Here is a 26,065-nt window from a genome sequence, read left to right as displayed (position 1 = left end):
CAACGATCGGACGACAGTGGCAGTTACTGTACATTGGGAGAGAGAGATTTTTCTTCTGTGCTGTAGCCCCCAAGTAAACTGCCCATGTTTCTGTAAATAATTTCTCAACCACGCTCCTGTAAGTAACCCTCATTAAACTCCTTGGTTCTCTAGAAACAAATAAATCCCCATAGAAGTAGAGGGAGGACTATTTGGGAAGAGGGGATCAGTGGGAGACGGAAAGAGGGGGGTAATTATGATCAAAATACTACATATACATGTATGAAAATCTCATCGTACATTACATAGTATATTACAATGTATAGTTAGCATATGCTAATATCAACTTCAAGAAAAGGACCTGGAGGAGTAACTCGGTTCCTTAAGTGTTTGCCTGGAGAGGGGGAGGGTCTGATTTTGGTCTCTAGTGCCACACAAGAAAAGCCAGGTGATGTCATCCCAGTGGCACACACGGGGACAGTCCCTGGGACACACCGGCCAGCCAGTCTAACCGAATGGGCGAGCTTCAGGCCAGTGAGAGATCCTGTCCCATAGCACTTCTGTGGATGTCACCCAACGTTGTCCTCTGCCCCCCACATGCATGCACACACATAAAAAAAACCAAACCAAACCAAAAATGTGTTTTCTGGTTTGGGAAATCCTCTGGACAGGATTGGAGGCTCTGTTGCGTCTTCCCACTCCTTCCCTAAAGGCTTCCATGCTTGGCAGGTCATCACAAGTTCAGTGTCTCCCCGAGTCTGCAGAAGTCCTGTGTTTTTTCTTCTCTTCCACGCCCTTAGCACTTCGGGCCTGTGGCCCTGTGGAATTCCACTCCAGCTGAGCATGCTGGGCCGTTTCTCAGATTGAGTTGCTGTTCTGAATTTGGGGAGAGGAACATAGACATGAGTCCTCTCCTGATTTCACACTCAGTTTGTGTGGCACACCCAACTGACTTTCGGAGGTCTTGACCTCCATCTCTTCTTGGTCCAGTGGTGTCTGCTCAGTTTCTCTGCTGACAGGTGATTATTTTAACTGTTTCATGGATTGGTCAGAAGGAATCAGTAATTCATGCCCACCCTGAAGGGCAGAGACAACTTCTACTTCCTGGGGTTGGGGGAGACTTGAGGAATTTGGATGGTATATTGTACCATCCTAGTTATTAGGAAATGTTGCTCACATCACATGTTTGGTTATCATCTTAGCTGTCTTTTCTATTTGTGGGAAGGTGACATTTTGAATGCTAATATCTTTGACAGTCTGGGGGACAAAGGTTGCCTGCTGTCTAGCCATAGTCTCAGGGGAGGTGTCTAACTAAACCAGGGGAGGTTTTGATTTGCATAGACCCAAGGGAACTTCCAGTTAGGGAGAGACCAGTGAACTACAGTTAGGCGCCTCCCCTCTCTCTCCAAGCTCTTTGTAGCTTCCATGGCCCCAAAGGCCCATGTATTTAACAGTGTTTGGTCCCAGCACATGGCTTTACTAGGGAGTGTCGGTACCATCCACTGGAAGGAAGGCTGTCACCTGCTCATGTGCCCTTTAAGGGGGATACTAGGACTCTGGACCTTCCTCTTTCTCTATGAGGCAGACTACCACCATGGTGCACTGTGCCACTGGAGACCCAAAGCCACAGGACTTAGTGACCGTGGATAAAACCTCTAGAATGGTCAGCCAAAATAGAGAAGCTGATCACTGCAGACATTTGCCATAGTGATGGAAGCTGAATGAAATATCCCCACTGAAGTCACCTGTGAACCAGAGAGAAGTGCAGACATGCTAAGGAAATATCTCAACATTTTGTTAAGTGAGGCAGCTGAGCAGACATTAACTGGGGTCCTGCTGTCCCTTGGGAGGTGGCTATCCATCACCAGAGGCTTGCAGAAAGGTGATCTGTGACCTGGTGTTCTTGCTCCTGCTTGTACAATCTGTGACTGCTTAGCATAAAGCACCACACTAGGTTGCCGGAGCCATGGGGATTTAGGAACACCCAGTTCCATGGGCCAGAATGAAGTATAACTCCTGAAGGACTAGAGAACGTCACCTACTAGGCCTCTGGCCTGCGGTAGTGGGTCTTCAATCTCTCTGCGGTGTTCTCGGGCATGTGTCTGTTCAAGCTTCCTCTTCTGTAAGTGCGGGAATCACATTGAGTTGGGGCCCAGCCAGGTGACTCCTTCACAAATTGCACTTGCAGTGGCCCAGTCTCTAGTTATAGCCATAGTCTGACACACTAAGATTAGGACTTTAGCATTTGAAATTTGAGGTGGAGGGCACGACTCAAGCCTATATGTAGGTGGGACATTTATCTGCTGGTGGGACAGCAAATTCTCCTTAGGTTGGAGACAGCGGATCTCACAGAGGGCAGGGAGAGTGTTGGGGATGATAGTCAGTGAAGGCCAGACAGTAATCACTTCATCCAGACAGTAGCCAGGCTCCCTGCATTCCCCATTTGCAGGATATCCAAGGAGACACTTGGAAGATAACAGTCCCCAGTGACAGTGCCACCAAGGGCTGCCATCAGATGCCTCCTCACCAGAGTCTGGGTCTTTTTCTACAAGACTAGAAGCCCTACCCTGACATCTACCTGCTCAGGTTCCAGACAATGTTTAATGCCTTTCTTTGAACTAGGAATGGACAGCTGAGGACCACCAGATGCCTGGGGAGCATCTCTTAGAAAACTAAGACTTGGAAGGACAAACCAGAAAGCAAGGCAGGTATGTGGTAGAGGAGGAGTGAGCAGGGGCCAGACACCTAGAAAACGTGGTTGTAGAAGCAGATGGCAGTGCTCCCATGGGAAAAGAAAAGTAGGAGGGTAAAGGAGAATTGCCAAGCATTGCTTAAGAGGGAAGGAGAATATATTTTTAAGCATGAAAATAATACCTACTATCTACCTTCTAGCTATCATCTGTTTATCTACATATTAATCATCTACCATCTATTTACCTATTGATTATCTCTCCTCCATAATCTGTTAGCTATCTACTACCTATCATCTGTCTATCAAGATTAATCTACCTACCATCTATCTGTCTATCATCAAACTATGTTCGTATTTCTTCTTTTTCTCCTGAACTCTTCCTTTTAAATTAATGTGTACTATACAAAAAAAGGGAAGAAAACTACAAAATCAGATCCTTGAAGCAGGGGCCCGAACCCAAGTGAGGCGAGGAAGGATCACAAATCTCCAACAGAAAATAAAAATATTTGAATACTTGGAAAAATTTTGAGGCATTTAACAACCATCTTAACTTTTGGAAATTTAGCAGGAAATACATGGAAAACTGAACAAATAAAAATATAAGACAACTCTCAACTCCTGGAAAAACAAACCAGTATGAAAGTGGTGTGAGAAAGGAGTTATGCTGGAAGTAGGACCCTGGGCTCAGCATGAACAATCTGTGCCTCAGTTTACCAATATAGACTCTGTGGGAAGAGGATGCAGGGAGCTGGGGGGATGTGAGAGAACAGCTTGGCTACCACAGCAGAAACTATACTAAAATGTCCCCTAAGCAGAAGGCGTCAGAATAGTATATTGCGTAGACATAAAGAAGCAAGTACCAGAAAGTCATCTTTTAAAGTAGTCAATGACTTCCTCTATGATGTAGGGAAGGTTTGGGCACCAGGCCCATGAGTTTTAGCATAAGCTACTTAAAGACCTTTGATTTCACTGTGTGGTTGTACTTAGCTAAAATTAGAACCATAATTTCACAGCAGAAGCGCGAGCTTCGGAATGCGTAGACACAGCACAGGCTTCCTGGCAGGAGAGTGTATTGACTTTCGTGTGGCGAGCTGGCCTTGGGGTTTTCTGTGCTTGTTGTCAATGCTGCAAGGAAGTCTCTGGCTCCTGGAGCCACGCCACTCCATCCATCACTGTCCCTTTGAAAGGGCTTTGTGACATGATGCTTCCCACATTTACACCTCACCCTACTTGTCCCTGTGGCAGATGACAGCTCTGTTGTCCCATACAGGGATGCACATGCAGGATGAGAGAAGCCAGCTTCTCTCCGCTGGTGTCAGCAAAGCCTCCACTCTCCGTGAGGACACTTACTTAACAGCGGCTGTTATAACTCAAGCTCTTGGGAGAGGTGATAGCTTGGTCGATCTAGAAAAATGTCACAGCTTCTTTGCTCTCTCCACGTCCATTCCATTCTCTTGTCTCCACCGGTCCTCCTGGACCAGCTCTCCAGATCCCTGTGATGCTGTTCTCTGTCATGACATCCCCTGACCTCCTACCAAGGTCAGAGACAATGGAGTTGGGGCCAGAGAGACTTTCTGTGGGGAATGTTGGTTCCCCATTTGCAGGATATCCAACTTCCCCCACCAAGCATTCTTAAGGAGGTGGGGCTGATGTAGACCAGTGACACATAGAGAAGGTGACTTGGTGAGGGAAATGTGAACAGGGAAAGAATGTCACTGCTGTTTGATTGTATTGGCCCACGCTGGAGATTCCAGGTAAGAGAGACCTGAGCAGGCCCCATGCAGCTACAGCACTCAGTGCTATGTGGTAGAGTTACTCCTCTATGCTAACTCTTGTGTTGGGAACTTTCTCTTCTCATGGGGGCTCCAAGATGGGAGACCATCTGGATAATGCAGCCGTGTCTGGGGAGGCCAAGGTGGAAGTGACCACACACCTGAGGGGCCAGCAGTGTCTAGAAGGCTCTGAAAGCTGGTCTTTAATGCAAAACTGGCTGGCATTTTTTGTAGAATTCGTATGCTAATAGTCTCAGCACTGGAGAAGTAAAGGCATTAAGATCACGATTTCAAGGTCACCCTTAGCTATTACAGTGAGTTTGAGACAAGCCTGGGCTACAGGACACCATGTTTCAAAAAAAAAAAAAAAAAAAAAAATCAAATCCAGGCAATAAAGGGACATTGTGGGGGCTCAACCATGCCGAACATTTGTGCCATCACTGACTCATGGAGACAGACCTGGCTTCAGGGACCTTGACTGCAGGACTGCAGAGGGTTGTCGTCTTCTCTTGGTACAGACTGTCTTGGGAGCGAGGCGCAGGGTTGCTCTCAGCTCTGGCCTTCGGGTCCATCAGGTCGTTTGTTATACTTGTGAGTTTTGCTCCCAGGTTGGGGCCTAACAAAGCCATTGTCATCATCAGGGCTTCGGTGCCACCAAGATGATACAGAGTGGGGTGGGGAAGGAGGAGCTGAGCCACCTCCCTCTTAGCCATCCCTCTGTCCAGTGCCTGTTTCCACAAAGCTCCCACAAAGATAGCACACTCTGGATTTAATTATGTGCCACAATGTTGCTTCATTCCTGATGATGCCAGTTGACTGGGAGACACAGTGACTGCTTTTCTGTCGTGGCTGAGTAGGATATTTTCCTGTAAGGACCAAAGATCAGTGCTCAGTACCTTCCTCAATCACTTACCTTTTTTATCTTCTTTCTTTCTTTCTTCCTTTCTTTCTTTCTTTCTTTCTTTCTTTCTTTCTTTCTTTCTTTCTTTCTTTCTTTCTTTCTTTTTTTTGAGAGAAGGTCTTTCACCAAAGTTGAAGTTCATAGAGTGTCTAGATTAGTTGGTTAGTAATTTCCAGGGATCCTCCTGTCTCCACTTGCCATCACACTGGGGCTACAAATGTGTACTGCCATGCTCAGCTTAGATAGGCACTGAGGATCTGTGACCTTGTGCTTGTTCAGCAAGCATTGTACTGGCCAAACCATCTCCCCAGTCTGTCTGTCTATCTATCTATCTATCTATCTATCTATCTATCTATCTATCTATCTATCTATCTATCCATCCATCCATCTATCCATCTTTCTATCTACCTACCCACCTATTTATCTATTTTGGGACAGAGTCTCACAATGTAGCCCTGGCTGATCTTGAACTCATGAAGACCCTCCTGCTTCTGTCTCTTGAAGGCTGGGATCTCAGGTGTGTGCCACCACACTCAGCTCAAAGGTACTTTAATGAAAATGTTTGTTCATATGACACAGTTGCAGCTTCCCTGGAATGCCCAGCTTACTTCTTTTATGTTCACAGCCCAAAGAATAGTCTTGAGAGAGAAAGCTGGTGTGACTCTTGCACCTCTGTATACATCAGAGCTGAGAGCCTGCGACATCACGTCATGGGACGGAGGCTCCAGAAGAGGTGGCCAGCTGTGGAGCTGGGTACAGGCAGCATTACCTGTTTGTTCCCTCCTCTGCTCTACAGTCCACAGGATGCTTGCAGGGGAAGCCTTTGTGAACTCATGACCCAGAAGTCACAGGCTCAAGCCTCACAAAAGAGCTCAAACTGGAGTGTTGACCAAGGAGACACAAGTTACAGTCTTTCCAAAAGAGCAGAACTCTGGGAAAATTCCTCCTCTTTTTCTCTCATCAAACCCAGTTGGGGGGGGGGGAGTGGAACAAGGAGAGCATTTTCAGCAGAAGTGCTTCTGGTTCCATTTAATGACAGTGTAGGCACCAATGTTTAGTGGAAAAACAAGTGGTCAGCTTGGAGCAGTTGAAGAAGCTGTGAAGATAGGCTGTGAATTTGCAGCCATGCAGGTAGGTGACCTGCCGTAACCACAGCTGAGGGCATGGCTGAGTCTAATATCACTAAGAAAAATCCCATTTTTTTTTTTTTGCAGTCTTTTGGTTTGGGACAGCTGGAGAGACACTTTCTTGCTGGGTCTCTGGCCAAAAAGGAAGGTCAGCTGGTTGCTTCTCAGCCCCTCTGAGCTAGCAGGTTTTCACCCCAACATTGGATTCCCAAGTCTTTATTGGTAAATAGAACCACAGAGACATAGTTAAAAACTACACTTGGTGGCAGTGGTACATCAGGCTGTGGTCTGAGCAGTGGGGCATTGACTGCAGGGGCCAGGGTGTTGGGTGGGGTAGCAGGGACACAGATGGTTGTCAAAATATCAGTAGATTTAGATGCAGTTGATAAACCAACAAAAAACAGCACTTTACCTCAAGGAGACAACATTCACTGTTTGTGGCTCTGGCAGAGACTTTTGTGACAGCTGTTAGTATCAGGTACGTGTGTGTGTGTGTGTGTGTGTGTGTGTGTGTGTGTGTGTGAGAGAGAGAGAGAGAGAGAGAGAGAGAGAGAGAGAGAGAGAGAGAGAGAGAGCACACCTCTTCCACCTCCTGACTGTTCACCTCTTCCACCTCCTGGCTGCTCACCTTACCTCCTCCACCCCTCCTGGCTGCTCACCTCTTCCACCCCTCCTGGCTGCTCACCTCCTCCACCCCTCCTGGCTGCTCACCTCCTCTACCCCTCCTGGCTGCTCACCTCCTCCACCCCTCCTGGCTGCTCACCTCCTCTACCCCTCCTGGCTGCTCACCTCCTCCACCCCTCCTGGCTGCTCACCTCTTCCATCTCTCCTGGCTGCTCACCTCCTCCACCCCTCCTGGCTGCTCACCTCCTCCACCCCTCCTGGCTGCTCACCTCCTCCACCCCTCCTGGCTGCTCACCTCCTCCACCCCTCCTGGCTGCTCACCTCCTCCACCCCTCCTGGCTGCTCACCTCCTCCACCCCTCCTGGCTGCTCACCTCTTCTGCCTCTCCTGGCAGCTCACCTCCTCCACACCTCCTGCCTGCTCACCTCCTCCACCCCTCCTGGCTTTGGCTCTACTTTGAGTCCCAACAATTTTACAGTAGTCTCTCTCATCCTCACCTCCCTCGGTTACAGATGTCAGCCACTGTGTCCCACCTCTCTGCCCATCACTGCAGAGTGGTCTCTAGACAGCCTACAGTAGGACTTTCAGTACATTGGCCCTTATTGGGGTCACCTTGTGAGGGCCGAGACCACCAGTGAAGAACGTTCTGAGCACCTCTGATTGTGGGTCCAAGTCTCTCAGAGCCATAGAAGTCACACATCTAGGCATGGAGGAGGAGGAGGAGGAGGAGGAGGAGGAGGAGGAGGAGGAGGACCCTTGTGGTTCTGTGCTGTCAGGGAACTTGGGCACATGCTCCCTCAGTTAGCTTCATTTAATTGTCAGCACACTAGACAAGGTCAATGACCTCCTCTTGTTATATGTAGGGGACAGGGCTCAGAGAATTCAGGGTGTTGCTTCCAGCACCACAGCTGGTTCCCTGGGGAACTGATGTTTGTGGCCTAGCTTGTCTTAGCCCCGCAGCTCCCACACCCATTATTTATGGGACCTAGCCGACACACAGCTCACTGGTGAAGTTTCTGGGATGGAGCACTCAGAAATAGCCAGGGCACCAGCCATTTTCTAAAGCTTAGTGTCTCCAGGATCAAGAGCTACTAATTAGAGCTGGTCAGGAACTGTGAATGTTGGTCTGCTTGGGGAGTGGGAGGGCCGAGACTCTAGGGAAGAAGCATGTACGATCCCTAGCACCCAGGCAGGGTGGGGCAGTCTGCCAGTGCCTGTGCCGATGTTCAGCCTCTTGTAGCCTCTGCACAGACATGTTTCCTTACCAGCTTGTGCCAGGACAACTGCCTCAGTTCATTTATAGTACTATAACAAAACACCGCAAGATGGCTTCTAGACATCAAAATCATACTTATTTATTTTTCATGATTTCCTGTGTGTATACTTGTGTGCCTGATATCCTATGCATGGAGTAGATGTGCATGCACATGTGTGAACATGGATGTGGAAGTCAGAAAGCAACCTCAGGTCCTTTCCCCAGGAGCCCTGCACCTCTGATTTTCTTTGTTGTTTGCTTGCTTTGGTTTTGGGGTCAGGTCTCTCACTGAACCTGGAATTCGCTGGTTAGTTCCCTGCCTGATTCCACCTGCCCAGCACAGGGATTACAAGCCTCTGCCTCCATGCCTGACTTTTAATGCAGGCTCTGGAGACTGAACGCAAGCTCCTCATGCTTGTCCGGTAGGCACTTCACTGAGTGACTTGTCTCCCCAGCCCGTATAACTCACAGTTCTGCAAACAGAAAGTCAAAGATGAAGTTGATGGTGGGCTTAGGAGAGCACACCTTCTCACGAGTATGCTACAAGGGCAGAAAGGTCTCATGTTTTTGAGTCTTGCTGTATAGCCCAGGCTTGTCTTGAACCTCTGATCTTCCTGTCTGAGTCTCCCTCATGCTGGGATTGCAGCCCCACACCACCAGGCCTACTGATTTGAGATCTCCTACAGAGGCCCTAATCCCAGTCATGAAAGCTCCGCCTTCTTGTCCTATCCATGTATTATGCCACGGCTCTTGTTTTCTGGAGAGGGGTGTGGGAAATGAGCATCCTGTCTTCCTTAGATGCTTCCTGGAAATTACAGGTAAAACTATCCAAGTGAGGTGGTTTTTAGTTTTAGTTTTTTTCACTTGTTATTCGAGAGACTGAACCAATATTCCACTTGAGGGGCCCCCTGTGTTATCTCTTTCTCTTTAAGTGACTTTGTGTCCTTCCAGGAATCTTTGAACCCTCTCAGGAGTTTGGAATTTGAAGCTTCCAGAGGACTTAGCTTTCTCTCCCTGGGAACTCAGCAACTAGAGAGAAAGCGTCCCTTTGAACTCCCACTCTTTGTGGAGTCTGCCCAGGCCTCAGAAATTTGCCTTCTCCATCCAGGCTTAGTGAGGACTCCTGGTATGTGGAACTGGACAAAGGTGGGCATTGTGTGAGGGGAGTGGATCCAGGAAGGGAGGTTCAGTCTTGGTCACAGAGTGGTCTTGAACTTGATTGGTCTAACCTGAGATCGTTTAAGAGCTTGGAGGCTCAAGATTTCCCTGCTCTTGTCATTTCCTGAGAAATACCTGTCTGACCATCCTGAGGGCCAAGTGCTTTTTAAACCCATTGTCTCTCCTGGTAGGCCCTGTGGGCTCGGACCGAGCTGCCTCTGGTTGGTTACCCTCAGGATGAGTGTCAGGGAGCCCTCCCTGCTGCGGAGGTACACCACGTTCGTTCCCTAAGCCAGCTCTGTGATATGCGTGCTTTTCCTGCTCCTGATGCTGATTCTGAATGCGTCTTTCCCGGGTGGCTCAGGAGTCTCTGTGGGAACTGGGGTGACAGATGATGGGAACTCCAGCAGTAAGCTGAGACTGTTCAGTCCCAGCTGAATACCTTAAGCCACTGAGATGTGGACCAGGTGCAGAACAGCCCTTGTAGTGAGAACAAGCCACTGCATGGGAGTCACTCATCCCCTGAAGACGTTCATTTCTTCACACCTGTTAAATTAATTACATGTCTCCTCACTGCACCAAATCCCCGAAAAAAGCAACTTAAAGAAGGAAAGGAGTGTTTTGGCTCACAGTTTGAGGGTCCAGTCCATTATGATGAGGAAGGCATGGTGGCAGGAGTGTGAGGTGACACAATGTGAGGTCACATGGCATTCACCATCAGTATTGAGACAGAGGTGATGGGGGAGAGGAGGAGAGCAATGGAGGAGAGGAAAGGAGAGGACAGAGGAGTAGAGAGAGGATAGAGGAGGAGAGGAGAGAAGGAGAGGGGAGAGAAATTCTGGTCCTTTTCACACAGTGTGTGATGCCAGCCTACTGAATGGGGCTGCCTTCCTTTAGGGCAAATCCTCTTACCTGAACTCAATCTTGAAGCTCCCTCACAGGTATGCCCAGAGAGAGGCTTGTCTCCTAGAAGACTCTGGATCCTGTCAACTTGACAGTATGAACCCTCACAGCCTTGCAGGGCCTGCCCTTCCTCTTGACTGCCTGCTGAATGAAGAGATAGTTCTTCTACCCAAAGCTGGCTCCTGGAACTCTCTCCCAAACACTCTTTGCAAACATCTTTGCAGGACGAGACTTCCAGCCCATCCACCATCTCGTTTCCTTCCTGTTTAGTTCTCTCCCTCTCTGTACTAGGTTTCTGCAGTAATTTGTGAAATACGATAAGTCTCTCTTACAAACTTAAAATAGAGCAGAAATATCAAAGTCTGCAGCTCCTGCCTGTCCCTCGCTCTGTAGGTGCAGGGTTTCCCACAGGGGCTGCCTACACTTGTCTCCAGTGTTTTACTTCCCTGTCACTCTGCCATCACTGTAATCTAGCTTCTGCTGGCACTGTGCCACTAAAACACCCGTGCTTCAGGTGACTAATGGCCTCTATGCTCTGCATGAACGCTCTGTGGAGTTCTGTGCAGATGAGAACAGCAGGTGAAGCCCGATCTGCCCTCAGCTCCTGGTTCCTCCCATGCTTTGGCCACACCTCAGTCCCCTGGCAGGTTCGACCTGTAAGACCTCCATTAGCTGGGGCCTTCTCTTTTCTTACCACTGAATTTTCACCTGAAATGAAGCAATTTCCTTTGCAGGCACTTCCTTATTCTTCTTTGTCAAGGCTCTAGGTTGGTCCATCCTTTCACGTGGCTTGGCAACCAGCCCTGGTGGGTACAAACCAGTCAGTCAAATGTAACATCCCTGCATGGGCTCCAACTTCCTCTGCTGAGTGGCGGTTCTGGGCTTTGTTCCTCTTTTGATAAGAGAGACCTTAGGGACTTCTGACCTGCTTTTATTGATTTTGACTGGAGACAGGGCTCCTAGACTACTGTAGGACTCACTACTTTAGCACCCCACAAATTTAGTCAAGATGTTGGGGGTGCTTCCCAAGAAGCGTGGGTTGTCTGTGTCATAGCGAGATGAGTCACCCTGTAATGGCTCTAAGGCCATGTTTCTTGTTTTGTGAGATAGTGAGTTCTTTCTTTGTTGACCTCAATTCAGGTTGAAGTTTTGGTTATGGGTAGATATGATTGTGTTCTTTCGGCTCCACATACCACTGATTTGCAAAATATACACATATTTCTATAATCATACTGGGATAATCTTCAGAGCTTCACATTTGTATATAGCTCATGGCTGACTGGCTTAGAGTCACACCTTAGCTATTTTGAAGACCCCTGTCATTCCTGGAAGCCAAGTCATGATCTGTCCCCTTGGCCTCCCTTTCATCAATATTCTCTCCTGAGTGAGCAGTGTTATGTGTGTCTAGTTTTGCATACAGGAACCCAGAAACCCTCCTAGAGCTGCTTTTGCCTCAGCCTTTTGGTCATCCCTAGAAAATATCTTTCTAGCTAAATTTCTCTCCTCATTGCCTCTCCTGAAATGTTTATTCTCTCTGATCTCACATATGAATGTTCTTAGTACTATCTTTCCCCTTCCAGAATATCTGCCCTTTGCCCTGTTCTATTCCCACACACCACAGCACGGTGCTACCACCTGGAAGGGACCAATTAATGCCCATGTTTCCTGGCATATGGTGGTTTCTGAAAGTTATTATTTTCATTTGACTTCAAGATGGTGTAAAAAGCGATAGGCAACCAGGAGAAACCATATCTCAGGTTTTTAATTTTTGTGTTTTCAGAGATATATATATTCTGTATGACCCTTCCTTGTGATGCTGGCCAGAGGCAGTGGGCTGAGGCTTGTTGTTGGCTCCGTGACCACAAGGGGGGCAACTGATGCCCTGTCAGCCCATGCTGCAGTGGCGTTTTCAGGTGGTAGAGACAGAACCTTGTCACAAACTGAAGAACATCAGTCCTTGAGGAAATAATGGATCTGTTTTTCAGCTAGCCTGGTGTGTACAGTGGTGTGTGTGTGTGCATACAAGAGACCCCGCCTCAAACAAAGTGTGGGAGGTGAGGACTAACAACAACTGAGGTTGTCCTCTGATGTCCACACGTCTCATGGCACTTGCACACCTGTACTCACAAACATGATCGTATGCAAGTGTATGTACATGTATACACATGCATACGTACCCATGCTTGCATGCATTCATACATGCACACACATCTGCAAGCACATGTACGCACACGTGTGCGTGCACGCACACGCACGCACACACACACACATATGCACACACACACACAGAACTCACAGGGCTTTGGAAAGAGGAAAGGAGGTTGGAGCCCACACTAGAACATTCCTTTTCCTCTCAGGCTTTGCAGAGCGCAGCAAACACCTCTGAGAGGAAGACGGTGCCTACTCCTAGTGAAGTGGTACTGACAGAGCCCAGGGGCTTGTGCTCTGACCAAACTGTCCTCAGAACAGGAGTGGGCTGAGCCAGCCCTAACTCAGGCCAGCACAAAACGCCTCTCCTGTTGCTAACAGCATGGGCCCTTGACTACACACGGCATGCGTGTGCTGCCTAAAAGCACTTACGGTACTCCTCCTCCTTTTCTTACTGCCAGAATAGAAAATGACCGGCACTCATGCAGCATTCTCTTCTGAGCTGGCAGCTTGCTTTCTGGCTGCAGATAAGCAGCAGGTATGAGGGATGTTTGTCAAACCGGCCTCTGAGGGGAACTTCCCTTCTGCTTTTCCTGTCAAACTAGTGAGTGAATGCCATTTCTGCTCCACACTGCAAGCTCCTAGTGTGCAGGTGAAACTCTGGATGCTCCCCCCTCCCCCCCCACACCCGGCAAGCAGTGGGTCCACAGAGCCCCTTCTGCGCTCTTGTGTGTCTGGTTTCTTGGACTAAGCACAGGATGAATCATCCTTGGGGAAAGGCTGATGGGTGGAGATGTGAGACGCCCAGGAGGATGTGACTGGCCTGCAGGCGGGACCTTGCACAGTGTGTTCCCCTCCACAGAACTTGCTTCCAGCAGGAGGCACTGGGGGGAGGGTGTTCCCTCCCAGGAGGCTCCTCGGCTCTACTTGGCAAATGTTACAGTGTGCTACCATGGCTGCAAATCTCCTCTCTGGTCTTCTGCTCTAGTGGCCCAGCTGTGGTGTAGGGAGCCTTGAGCCCCCGAGTGGAGAGCTAAACTGCATCTAAAGTGGAGGAGCAAAGCCGGGGAGGTGACGCTGGGGTGGCTCGAGTCTGAACTGTCCCCCAGGTTCATGAGTTTGAACATCTGGTCCTCGTGTGGGGGTGCTACTTGGTAGGTTATGGAGCCTTTAGGAAGTGGATCCTGGCTTGAGGAAATGAGTCACCGGAAGCAGGCTTTTGAGCTTTTATGACCCGGCACCACTTCCTGTAAAGGCTCTTCTCTTCACAGTATGATCTGCTGGCTTCCCGCCCCACCCCTACTATGTGTCTTTCCTCCCTCCCTCCTATGTGACTTCCCCACAACAGTGGCCTGTATCCCCTCCAACTGTGAGCCTCAGGCATTTTGTCACAGCATAGAGGAACGTAGCTTGCATATGCTGACTCGGGCTCCACCCGTGGGGTGGCTTGGCAGTGCAGTTCTCCAAACTCGATATCAAGGGTATGTTATCATATTCATGGCAGCATTTGGGGACCCACAAATCTGAAACCTGGGCCAGTGTGTTTTCCCTACAACAGAGGCATTCCTCCTCAAGAAGTCCAGAGCCTCCACTCTCATTGGCCTCAGTTACTGTTCTGAACACAATATTCCACTGGACAGCAAAAACCCTCATCTTCCCTTAGGGCTCTATGATGGTCAGATTCCAAATGGAGCAATTGAACAACCTCTCCATCACTTACTAACATATATTTGGGTTTCATGGGATCCTGCTGGTGAAAAGTCATGTTCCCTGGGGATTGGCAGCTGCCCAGAATAGCAAATTAGTGACAATTAGTGACAGGGTCCAAGAGACAAGGGCTTTTAGATGAAGTGTACATGAGTGGGAAGCCTGGCCAGAGAGAAGTTCCATGGTGCAGGTCAGCTTCCAGTACAAAGGAGCAGTCTTCATCCACATAACTGTGAGGATGGAGCCTCTACTTCCTGCCTTGTCCTTTCTGGAGAAGGTCAAGGACACTGGAGACAAGACAGGGACCACTCTGTTTTGTCAGCTGCCTGGGCAGCTGGCAAGAGTCTGATGAGTGCCACTTGTGGATATGAGATCTGTCCCTGGGAAATGGGGGCTGGCTCAGACTCGAGTGTCAGAGCCATGAGCAGTGGGAGCCCACTTGAGGGGATCTGACAGTCATAGTGGGTGCTGCAAGGCCAGGACGACCAGACACTGGGAAAACCAGGAGCTAAGAGGCCGCGCTTAGCTCACACCGCATCCGAGCAGCCAGGCAGGACTAGAACTGAGGCCCAGCTCTTCTGCAGCCTGCTTGCCGAGTTTCATTTGAACTTGTGTTCCCATGGCGTCAGGTCACTTCTCAAGTGGGCTCACCCAGTCAGTTCTCTTTGATCATGAAAGTAATCCAGCACAGCTACGTGTACATGTGGATGTTCCAAGCCCATTGTGCAATGTTTTGACTCCACGACTGTCTCTTCCTTATGCTTGTCTTTAGAGGGGCTGAGAGTGCTGTTGAGTATCTCCATTCCATGCAGGGGGTGAACTAGAATGGAGATGGCCCCTAGGATTGTCCCTAGGCCAATGCAAGTGTTCTGTTTCCTTAATTCATGCTTTCTGGCCCGGTGGAATGGCCCAACACTATGGCGCCAGCTGTCCCTATTGGATTCAGTGGGGCCTGAAGCAATGTGTGTCCTGGGAATAGAGAGTTTAAGAAACAGGCATTTTCTCCACCCCCAGGCATTGGGAACCACACACAGACTACTGTCTCTGACTCAGCAGCTCATGCTCTCCAGCGGAAAGCCATATCAAGCAGGAATCGGCACTGTGTATGAGCCAGGAGAACCCTCTGCTGACCCGTTTTCTTTGCTGATAGAAGTTTTAGTACCACATCTCTGGTTGTCGCTCCTTTGACCATGGCAATGTACACATGGAACTGATTCTCCATTTGTCTAAAGCAGAATCAACCTCAGCTTTCCTATTTGGGGCAAATCAAGTGCTCTGAAGGGAAGAAGAAATGGCCATAAAACACAATCTGTCACACAAAAGACAGAGGCCTAGAGGGATGTGCTCTGCTTTTACAAAGGCAGCTGCAGAGGATTCTGTGGGTAAAGAATTAAGAGAGGAGCAGGCCAAGAGCCTACCTGCCTCCTGGAGATAGTGCCAGTGAGCACCACACCCCCTTGGCAGATCTACACAGCTGTCACCTCTGCTGTTGGGCTGCCTGAGAGTTACAACAGCTCAGGGCACAGGGAGAAGGGAATTCTGGGCATCTCATCCATCCTCCCATGACTCACTGCTACTGCTTAGATGTAGAATGTCTCATCTAGCCCAAGTATTGGAAGTCTGGTCAGTAATTTGATGCTGTTTGGAGGTGGGGGAGCCTTTGGGAGTTGGGGATCCAATGAAAGGTTTTTGGGTCATTGAGTCATTGAGGGAGTTCTCTGGAAGAGAACTGTGGAATCCCAATGTTTCACATTCTCTCTCTCTCTCTCTCTCTCTCTCTCTCTCTCTCTCTCTCCCCCCTCCCCTCTCTCCCCCACCTCTTTTGCTTCCGGGTTGTGAAGGAAGTTGAGTGGCTTTGTTTTGCTGTGTGCTCTGGCCGTAATGTGCCACTCCAGACCCCGAGCAATGAGAAGAATGATGCATGAACTGACGCCTCCAAAGCTCTGAGCCCAAATAAACCTTCTCTGCCAATAAGCTGAGTCTGGAGGCTTGCTAACACGATGGAAGGCTGACTGATGACATGTTTGTCTACTGGGAGGAAGGCACAGAAAAGGACTCCCTGGGGCCAGAGCCATCCTAGCATCAAATATTGCTGAGAAACCTAGAGATGCTTGAAGCCCACAGCAGATCTCCCAGAAAGGTGAGATCTTTGCTGGAACCCATAGATGGGGCATGAAGTCAGTGTTCAAATGATGACCTTTGGCCTTGAGAGGAGCCATAAAAGTCGCCACTGGCAAGATGTTAAAAGAAGTCTGTTGCATACATTCTTATTTAGCACCAGAGATATTGGAGGGCCTGGGGTATCACAGACTTCCCATCAACACATGAAGCCTTGGCATACTGATTTACACTATGGTCACTGGGTTCACATTATACAAGGCACCAAACCCCTCAGATCTGCACCAGCTGATCACAGGTACTCAAGGCCACCAAGCATGTGAAAAACTGGGAAATCTTTATATCCTATTTGCCTGTTGTAAGTTCTGGGGACAGGATAACCATAGACCAACTCATGGAGCACCTAAGGCTATGTCTCCGTGATGAAGCTTTGTCACCAGCCCCTCACAGAAATCATCCCAATAATTCCAACCACCAAGATTGTGGAAGCCATGGGCACCGTGAGCTACAAAGTCCAAGAAATCGTGGAACCTGTAGGAAAGAGAAAGCCTAATGAAGTCTCAGCAGCATGCACTCTACTGAAATACTGATTAAGCCATGGGCACGTTTTCATCAAACAGGAAAGTTTGTGAAGTGTCATTCAAACATGGGCCCTGCAGGTCCTCTCCCCTCCTCTTCCCTCTTAATTTCATCTCATCTCGGAAGAGCCAACTGCAAGAGGTGGATGAAAAAGGAAGGGGCAAGGGCTGCTCGAGGTCTAGCTTACCTGACCTATTATGCCGCTGTCCTTCTAATCCAGCCTCACAAGATATTGCTGTGGATGCCAGTAGCATCCGCAGTGCTATGGAGATCAGTATTGACTTGAGATTCAGTGAAACATCGCCTGATGATATAGCCTCCATGGAGCCTCCCCAGGATGGGAAAACCAAAGATGAGAATGACAGGGCCAGGTCCCCTGAGGAACCATCACTGGGTCCTATCATCAGCAACCACCAGCCTCAGTTGCACCCACAGCCTCCAGCACCACTAGACGAAGGGATGAAAGGAGGAGAGGAGGCACACTGTTCACTTGCTTCATACTCCATGTTGTTGCCCTCCCTATCTTGCATTTCCCAGGTAAGAGACAACAACCAGAAGAATGGGGTCGGGTAGGAAACGCAGCATAGGCATGGCCACCAACATTCACGTGTGTGTTTGATCTTTGCTTTTTAAATGCCCCATCCCACTGGCAGGCTGCACCCATGCCTAGGTGCACAGATCCTATGATGTCTGTGACCCTTAGAAGGAGCTTTCTTTCTTCCTGAATTCTCCTTGTGTGGATTCTGGGGAAGCTGACCCAGCAGCAGACAGCAGAGGATGTGGCCGGGGCTAAGGAAGGAGGAAGGAGGGAGGGTGGAGGGCTTGGTGGAATGGGGCACAGGTTCAGGAGTGAGGAGTCAGGTGGAGGCCTATGGCAGAGCAAGGTAGCTCAGTACAAAGTCCTGTCTGTGCCAATTTCACTAACAAGAGTCCTTTTCTTGTGTCTTCTTTCAAGGAGTAGAAACAACCCCAGGTCTGTGGTCATCAAACCACAGGGCTGGGGTCAGCCTGGTATGGACTGACAGCTACAGGAAGGAGCCAAGCCAGAACTCCAGGAGACTGTATGCTCAAATGCCTGTTGCCAGACAGACTCCCCTGGGAATCAGGGCACAAGCTCCTCCACCCCTCCCCTAGCTGCCGGGTCTGAGCTAACAGCTCCTGCCTCCTTTAGTACACTGGGTCTCCAATACTGTTGTCCGGAGAAGGACATGGTCCACATGGCTTCCACCTTATGAAGCTACATTCCTCCAGTATAGATGGGATGGAACACCCACAGTGAAAGAACTGAGTGCCCCACTGGACTCAAGGACCTTCATCAGCTTGATCCCTCATCCTCACCAACATTATCACTAACTGCTGCAGAAACTATGTAAGCCTAGCAGGGTGATAACTGGCTATAAGGGCAGAGAGAAGGGGAGAGAGGGGAAAACGGGACACGGGGAAGACAGAAAGGGAAGACGAGAGGCGGAAAGGGCATGAAGCACAGTAGAGGAAAAGGGGGGACTGTCTGTTCAGAGGAAATTCTAGTCGGGCAGGTGGGAGGAAAGGGATGAGTGTTTTGGATGGGGACAGGGGCCACGAACAAGCAGGAGCAAACTTCTCTTGAAGAGGAGAGTTGGGGGTGCAGGGCATGGGTGCCTGCGGGGGTTCCTGCAAGTGTTATGACCTTCATGCCCTCTATAGGCACCCATGAGGAAAGGAGGGTTTCTTCCTGGTGGGTTGCAGCATGTGCCAGGTGCATTAGTAGGATGCTGCCTTGCTGCTCCCGTCCTGGGGTGCTGAGGCAGGGTGGGGGCTGCAGAGAAGGGAAAACTCATCCTTCACTGATGCCTCTTCCTCCTTGTGCTTGACCCAACCTTGGGATGATCTGGTAACATTTGTGTTTTTGCTTTCTTCACAGTTTCCATCCTCTAAGCACCAAAGGTGTTGGTTTCCCATCCCAGGATTCCAGAAACTGGTAGAAGTTTTCCTATCCCGCTGAGAGATTTCTTGACCGTCATTTTGACTAGGCTTTTGAGTTTTTTTCTGTGACACCTAGGCAGGGTAAGAAGATATTCAGACCTGGGACCCAGCATTGCTTCCACAAGCCTGGCAGCTGTGAGACTACTTTGTGCCCAGTGTCTCTGGGATCAGGCTTAAAAGGAAAGCTTGATCCCTACGTAGCTGCTGACGTCAGCCATTGATGCTGCAAAGATCCCTGCTGGGTGAGGTGTTGGGTGGGGTGTCTGGAGTGTTCTCCTGGGCACCTTCCAGGTAGGAATCGGCTACCAGAGTCAGCAGGGGAGTTAATCTGTGGGCATCACGCCACTGAACATCATGTTAATTCTGCCGTGTGTCTGCTTCTGGTAGAAGATGTTTCTGAAGCCTCATCCTGTCTTAACATCTGCCCAAGTGAAGAGAAGGGGGGATCAGGTGGCTGATCTCATCCTCCCCACAGCAGAGGGAAAGATGTCACTGGATTTCTTTTCTGAGGAACCTGCGATGACTGAGAAACTGCTAAGGTGTGGCTAGGTGTGATCTGTTAGGCTAGGCAGCAGGTCTCCTGATCACGGTGGAACACTGGGTCACATTGAGAGTGGCCAAATCATCTTCTCACTAGCACGGCCTGGAGGCCATGCTATCACCTGCCAGCCACTGCATGGCATCACGCTCTAGGACCTGACCACCATGTGATTCCCATATGGCCCCACATGGGACACGTGGCCAGTGACACTGAGCATCTTGCTTGTGGGGTCAGAGCAGGTTTTGGGTGTGTGGGTGTTCACTGGGGCAGACCTTTGCTGCTTCTTTGGATTAATGAAGCCAGGGCAGGGAAGCGGGGTGGGTTCTGTGGCCCTCTTAGGAATGAGTGAGGGGAATGCGGGTCCTGGATGGGAGAGAGGGTTATTCTTTGGGCTTTACGGACGTGCTCTCCAGGGGGCTGGCATGCTTTGTTATGTCATGACCATGGACATGCTTCCCTGTAGTCAAGGAACATCAGGAACCATTTACTGCAAAAGAACATAGAATTTGAGTTCATGTCCCTCTGGCCTCCTTACTTGGTCTGCACACTCCGCCCACCCATTCTTACAGGACATTGGCATGTCATTGAAAACTGTTATTTCAATGGCCGCTGTTACCCTTTGTGCTGGTCCTGTGGGAAGGGTCCCTTGTTCAGTGGGTGGCACCCAGCCCATGGCCACAAGCCTCAGGATGGATGGAGCCTTCTTTAGGTCTGGGCCAAATGCAGTTCTCAAGTGTGAAGACAGTCAGCTGATTCCCTGAATTCTTTCTCTCTTTCTCTGCAAGGATCGCCCTTCCTTGTTGCAGAGGACAGAGGTGTCCAGGCAGCCTTAAACTTTCTGCCCATTCTCCAGACAGACTTTTGGCTTGCTACCTGAGAGCAGAGAATTAGGTGAGGAATGACGCCCCACACACTGCATACCCACTCATTGCTTGTCTATCCTTCCTCGCCCTGCCAGTCGGAGCCAATGTGGTCACTGGCAGCTCCTGGGTATCAGGTTGCTCACACTCGCTGTTCAGTGTAGCCCGCGGACTGCAGGTGTGGTCTGCTGTGCTAGGCAGCAGGTCTTCACTCTGAACTTCACTCTCCAGAACATCGTGGAATCACCTTCCACCTCCGGTGGAGGAAACATCGTGGACCTCCTCAGAAGCATCGCGTAGCTTGTTCTTGGGGAAAGAACAAGTCTGGTCAGTCACTGTGTAATCTCTGGGCCAGGCATGTGGCCCTAGCCATGATGTCCTTTGTGGCCCCAGGCTGGGTTGGGAGTTCACATGTCAGCTCCAAAGATCCACCATGGCCTTCCTTTCTGGTCTCGGCTCTGCTGGCTCTACTGGTGTGCCCACCATTGAAGCTCTCTTCACTCCGTCTCTGCTGGACAAGTGGAGGGGAGATGGAGAGTGGGAGGACGGAGGCCCCAGGGTGGGGAGCCGTTTCTGACCATCTGACCCAGAGTTTGCTGCAAGGGGAAAGATGAGGGCCAGCCAGGCCAAGCTCAACCGGGAGTCAGGGCCCTGCTTGGTGTCCCTCCCCAGGGGAGGTCACAAGGAAGGAGGCAGGCTTTGTACCTGACTCTCTTTAGTCTCTGACACCAGTGAAAAGGAACTCACTGTTCTCTGCAGAGGCTGCAGACTCGGTCCTGGGGAACAAGGGACTTTGTACCAGGCTACCCATTTGTCCAGAATGTTCTTCCTCTTTCACAGCCAATTGCCCAAACCTTGGAACCTGTAGCCAGGACTGCCTCGACCTGGTAGCCGGCACTGTCCAGCACTGGTTGTACAGGGCCATTAGGTTCCCTCACTGTGGAGACTTGATATTTGGTTTCCTGAGGGCTCTGGAACATGACCCAGCCTCACAGGGGCCTACAAGACAGGGGTGTGTGGTGGGGGGGACAAAACAGTTTCTCTCCCAGACACCAGTTACTGTGGCCTCTCCCCTCCTTGATAAGATCTGAGATCTTGCAACAGGATCCCCTTGGGCAGCATCACATGGGGTCTGACTGTTGAAAACCTCTCCTTCAGCTCTGCTTGCATTTCCACGGAGCAGAAAGGTCACCCTTGTCTCTTCTCCCGCATACAGCTTCTCCAGACAACCTCGAAAGGGTTTGAGAATGTGTCCTCTGCAGAGCCCCGCAAAGTCAATGAATAACTGTGCCTGCCCTCTGGACAGATCACCCGGGGAAGGGCGGTGTCTCCCTCCCTCCTGTCCCAGGACACTGCTAATGGGAATATGAGGAACTTGAGAACATCCATATGGACAATCTCTCGTTGGCCTTCTCAGGACTTGGTCTGCCCTGAAGGAGCCACAGCTCAGTCAGGCTGCATTTGAGATCACAAGTTTTAACAAAACACAGAGCACAGTAGCTGATGCATGCTATTGGTGACTACCCGGATGGTTTGGAAGACACTGTAAACGAACTCCAAGGGCTCTCATGTCCATGAGTGCCAAGACAAATCAGGCAGATGGTGGTACACAAAGAGATGGAAAGATTGAATAATTGCAGCAGGTAAGGAGTTCATGGGGGTCTTTTGGAAGTTGATGTCCTCTAAAGAGAGCGTAGGGATTTTACATAGCTTAAACCCATTCACAGATGAGCAGCCCATTCATAAGTATGCTTGGTGAAGGAGGGAAGTACATTTCTGGCCACAGAGCACTATTTAAGTGATGTTGATGAAGAGCCCCTCGGGAAAGTGGCTGCCCCACTTTGTGGCTGACAGCACTCCTGTGGGTATGCGGGTTCATGCAGTCCCTCTGAGCACAAGATTCACGGGGAATCAGAGCCACGGGTGAACTGTGTCCTCATCACTCACTAAAGCTAGGAGCAAAATGCTGTTAAGACATGTCGGGAAGAGTGTCAGGAAAAGGTGTACAGAATTTGTGTCCCTTCTAGCCTTCAGACTCGGTCTCCCCATTTCTCTCCATTCTTTCTGCAGGGGTAGTGACACAGTTCGGAAACCTCGTTTTGTGAGGACTGCTGTTACCCTTTGTTCTCATCCCCCAAGAAGAGGGCCTGGCGTCAGGGATGGTGCTCAGCTCGCAGCTCACAACGGAACCCCCATCTCCAGGGAATGGTCAACTGCCCTGCATGAGTGGGACAGTGCATGGCTGTTTCCATGTACTGCTTCGCTTTTCTCTGCAGGGGTCTGTCTCCCCACTCGCAGAGCACAGAGGTGTCCAGGTGGTACTAACTGCCCCCACACATTCCCCAGGCTCCTTTCTGCTGCTACAGGACACCCTCCGTTGGGGTACATTCCGTCAGGTCTCAAGTTTCTTCCCGCCCTGGAATGCCTGCAAACCAAACGGGAAACAGTAGTATCATTAGACATGCCAAACTCTGAGCTCCTCTCATTGTGAGGTTTATCCTCTTTGCATTTTTTTTTTAGTTAGATCCCATTTGCTTAGTAAAACTTTCCCAGAAAAAACAAACAAACAAAAAACAAAAAACCAACCACCCTTTGTCCTAAGGAATGAAGACAATGAAGTAGAAACATGGAACAAACTGTCTAGGTCTTGTGTGGGTCTCCTCCAGGAATCCTGTGAGTCACAGGGTTCCCCTCTCTATACTGCTGCTGCGTGCACACAGTTCGGAGTCGTCTATCCCACAGTGTCCTCCGATGTAGTCAGGCCATAATCTAGGGAGTGGCTGTAGCTTGGGCCACAGCACATCAACCTTTCTTGTACCTTTGGAAGTGCAAATGAGAGGTGCCAGTTCATTAGACCCATGCTGCTAGGTATGGTGTGCAGGGTGCTGTGGAGTCCTAGACAGGCTGGAGACTGGACCACGGACAGAAACCTCAGAAACCGGGGCCCAAATCACTCTTCCATGGTTGTAAGTTGAATACCTCAGGATTTGTACATTGAAGGAAGGCTGACTAGCATACTTGTCTCCTTGGAGGAAGAAGGCATTGTATGGAATTTCCCTCCAAATAGCTTAAAGAAGAGACTCTGAGTGGTGCAAATGCAGAGAAGAAGGGGTTTGGACTGTGCAGGGAGCCCCAGGTCTGCAGCCTCTGTGGACTGTCACCCAAGTTTGGGTGGGCTTTCCGGTGATAGAAATTGCTAGAGTCATTGCTGTACCTTGTGCAGAACCTCTCATCAATATTCCCGGTCGTAACCCCAATAAAACCTCATTGTCTCACCAACTAGAACATTGGTGTAGTTGTGAATTCATTAATTTGGTCTCTCATGTACTTCCTTTCGAGGGTGAACAAACGTGTTTGTGTTGTGTCTCCCTGGGAAAAGTCAGTCATACAACATTTTGCACTCTAACGGGATCATGACAGGATCAGAATTGGAGAGGATCACGACATGAATAGTGCTCCGGGAGCCTGCAACGGAGGCTGAGCGCCTGCAGTTGGAGCATCCGAGAGGGATTTCTGATACAGCCGCCCTTTCTCATTCGATGTGGGGCGGCGTGTCTTTTGCAGAGGCGGCAGTTGCATGGTTCTTGCTATAGGTAGTGAGGCATGCAACTAGGCCGAGCCACTGCAGGTTGGAGTGTCTGAGGAGGTAGACTGAGGATGGCCGTCTTTGCCTGTGTGGTGTGATGAGGCATGCCTGCTTGAGGAGTGAGTTCTATGACGTGACTGTGGAGATGCCCTAAAAACAGTTAAAGGCTTAGGGAAAAATTTTGAGACACTTGAGAGTAGCATGCAAGGGTTGAGATTGCCTGGCCACTGCTGTGGGTAGTAAGAAATGCAGCTGAGGCCAAAGTGGCAGCCAAACCAAGTGGCAGCTTGTGTACGTGAAGGAGAAACTCGAGTGAGAAGGGAAATGGGAGCCTTTCCATGGGAGCCTCTGCTCTGGCCGGTAAATTAGATAATTTAGAGGATGAGACAGAGATGTTGGCGTGCATGCCTTTGGCTTGGAGGCCAAAAGAAAAAGGAGAAAATGGGTAGATCCATGCTGAAAAGCCCTTCCTGGGATCCAAGACCTTTGAACCCGTGAGAAGACCCAGAGTGGGGAGGATATGGTAGAAATGATGAGGAGATACCTACGCAGTATGACCTTGGTAGAAAAAAGGAATTGATCTAACATCCAGTCTTTACAATGGTCCAGCACTCGCACCTGAACTTGGAGAAGTCCTTTAACAAGCAATGAAAGAGACTGTCACGTTCCGGCTTGTGAGACTGTGGGACAGGGAAGTGCACCGAGTCAGTCTGGCTGCTGTTGAGGCACAATTTTACTACAAGTTAACAATAGTACAACCCGGCCCTCGAGATGCAGGCTGCATCCTGAAACTGTGAAGGAAAGCAGTCCCCACAGACTGGCTTATCAGAGACATTAGGGTACTTGGTTATCTCCATCAGAAGTCCCTGTAAATTATCTGGGAACGGAAAACAATAGAGGAATGGTAGGCTTTGCTACCAGACGTAAAAATATGAGGAGCTGATTGGTCCTCAGGTCAGTGGGCCTGATAGGACTATGTTCACAGGATGCTTAAGAAACAAACAGCAAAAGTTCTTTCAACGTGATTGTTAGGATTGGTATGGGGCCGCAGTGGCTATATTGAGTCTCATGGTGATGTACGGTCTAGTTGGAGAGGCTCTGGCATATCTGAACAATCTAGAAGAGCAAGTCAAGTTTGTAAAGTGCTAAAGCTCTTGGGAGGAGATGGGGAGAGGAGTGAGCAGACAATGGGTCCCCTCTGAATTACTCAAAGGCAAACATAGCAAGAACAGTGTCCAGCTAGATTTCCCAGGGAAATTATAAGAAGCCAAAATCTGTGCTTGTGGATCTTTGGAAGGCCTTAACGCCTGACCAGCCGCTCAGCAAATGATGAGGAAATGAAAGGTAGGGAGATACAGGCATGCAAGAAGATGCCCTGGAGTGGGAGCCACCAGACACATTCCTGTGCTGGGGTAGCCAAGGTTGCCTGTGAGTGAGGGGCATACACAGATACCTGAGACCTCTGGTGAATTACAGACTTATTGGTCCCCCACTAATGTGTTAAATATCTGGGCTTCGGTGGATATTGGAGCTGAGTACACCTCAATTCACAGCAGCAGCACCAGGGACAATGGGCCACCATGGGTGGATATAGGCACATGCCATATGAAGGTAAAGGGATTGCTTGTCTTTGGAACAAGGAGTTATCCCATCCCAGCACAGTGTACTTCTCCACCACAAGAGAACATTCTGGCGGTAGATATGTTGGGTCACACCCTGTATATAACTGTTGGAGAGTTTTGCCTAGAGATACAGATGTTGAAGCCAGCTGTGCATGGTTGGGCAAGATGGGAACCTGTAAAATTGCCTAAAGCAAAGTAGAGTGACGGAGGCCAAGCAGTCTAGACTACCTGGGAGGCCACGATGAAATTACAGAAGCTATTAGAGAATTAGAAGAGGGTAGAGGTTATCTGTCCAGCTCATAATGAAATAACTCAGTATGGCCCGTGAAAAAGCCTTGGCTCCTGGAGAAGGATTGTGGATTCTAGAGAGCTAAGTAAGGTATTCTCCCTCCCATGCCTCTGTACAGAATCTTCCTCTTTCGACTGCACAGCTGGTGCGAACGATGAGGAGTTTCCATGCTGTGCTAGACTGTGCCGTTTTCCTTTAGCAGCTGGGTCCCAAGACGCATTTGTATGCACATGGAATGGTCG

The 26,065-nt window shown here is 49.7% G+C and overlaps 1 long non-coding RNA gene across 2 annotated transcripts; it reads left to right on the top strand.

Annotated features, from left to right (window-relative positions):
* Positions 1-23,611, top strand: LOC114689542. 2 transcript variants are annotated; one of them, XR_003733927.2, is made up of 8 exons: positions 1-118; positions 2,602-2,687; positions 16,108-17,500; positions 17,919-18,332; positions 18,864-19,006; positions 20,252-20,357; positions 21,543-21,969; positions 22,397-23,611. It is a non-coding gene; the product is annotated as an uncharacterized LOC114689542 (long non-coding RNA). The 2 variants fall into 2 exon arrangements; XR_005091558.1 differs by having other exon boundaries at positions 18,864-20,357.
* The last annotated feature ends 2,454 nt before the right edge of the window (positions 23,612-26,065 follow it).

Source organism: Peromyscus leucopus, chromosome 5 (assembly GCF_004664715.2).
Source record: "Peromyscus leucopus breed LL Stock chromosome 5, UCI_PerLeu_2.1, whole genome shotgun sequence".
NCBI classification, from domain to species: Eukaryota; Metazoa; Chordata; class Mammalia; order Rodentia; family Cricetidae; genus Peromyscus; species Peromyscus leucopus.
The sequence above is the reverse complement of the archived record's forward strand: the minus strand, read 5'-3'. Positions and strand labels throughout refer to the sequence as shown.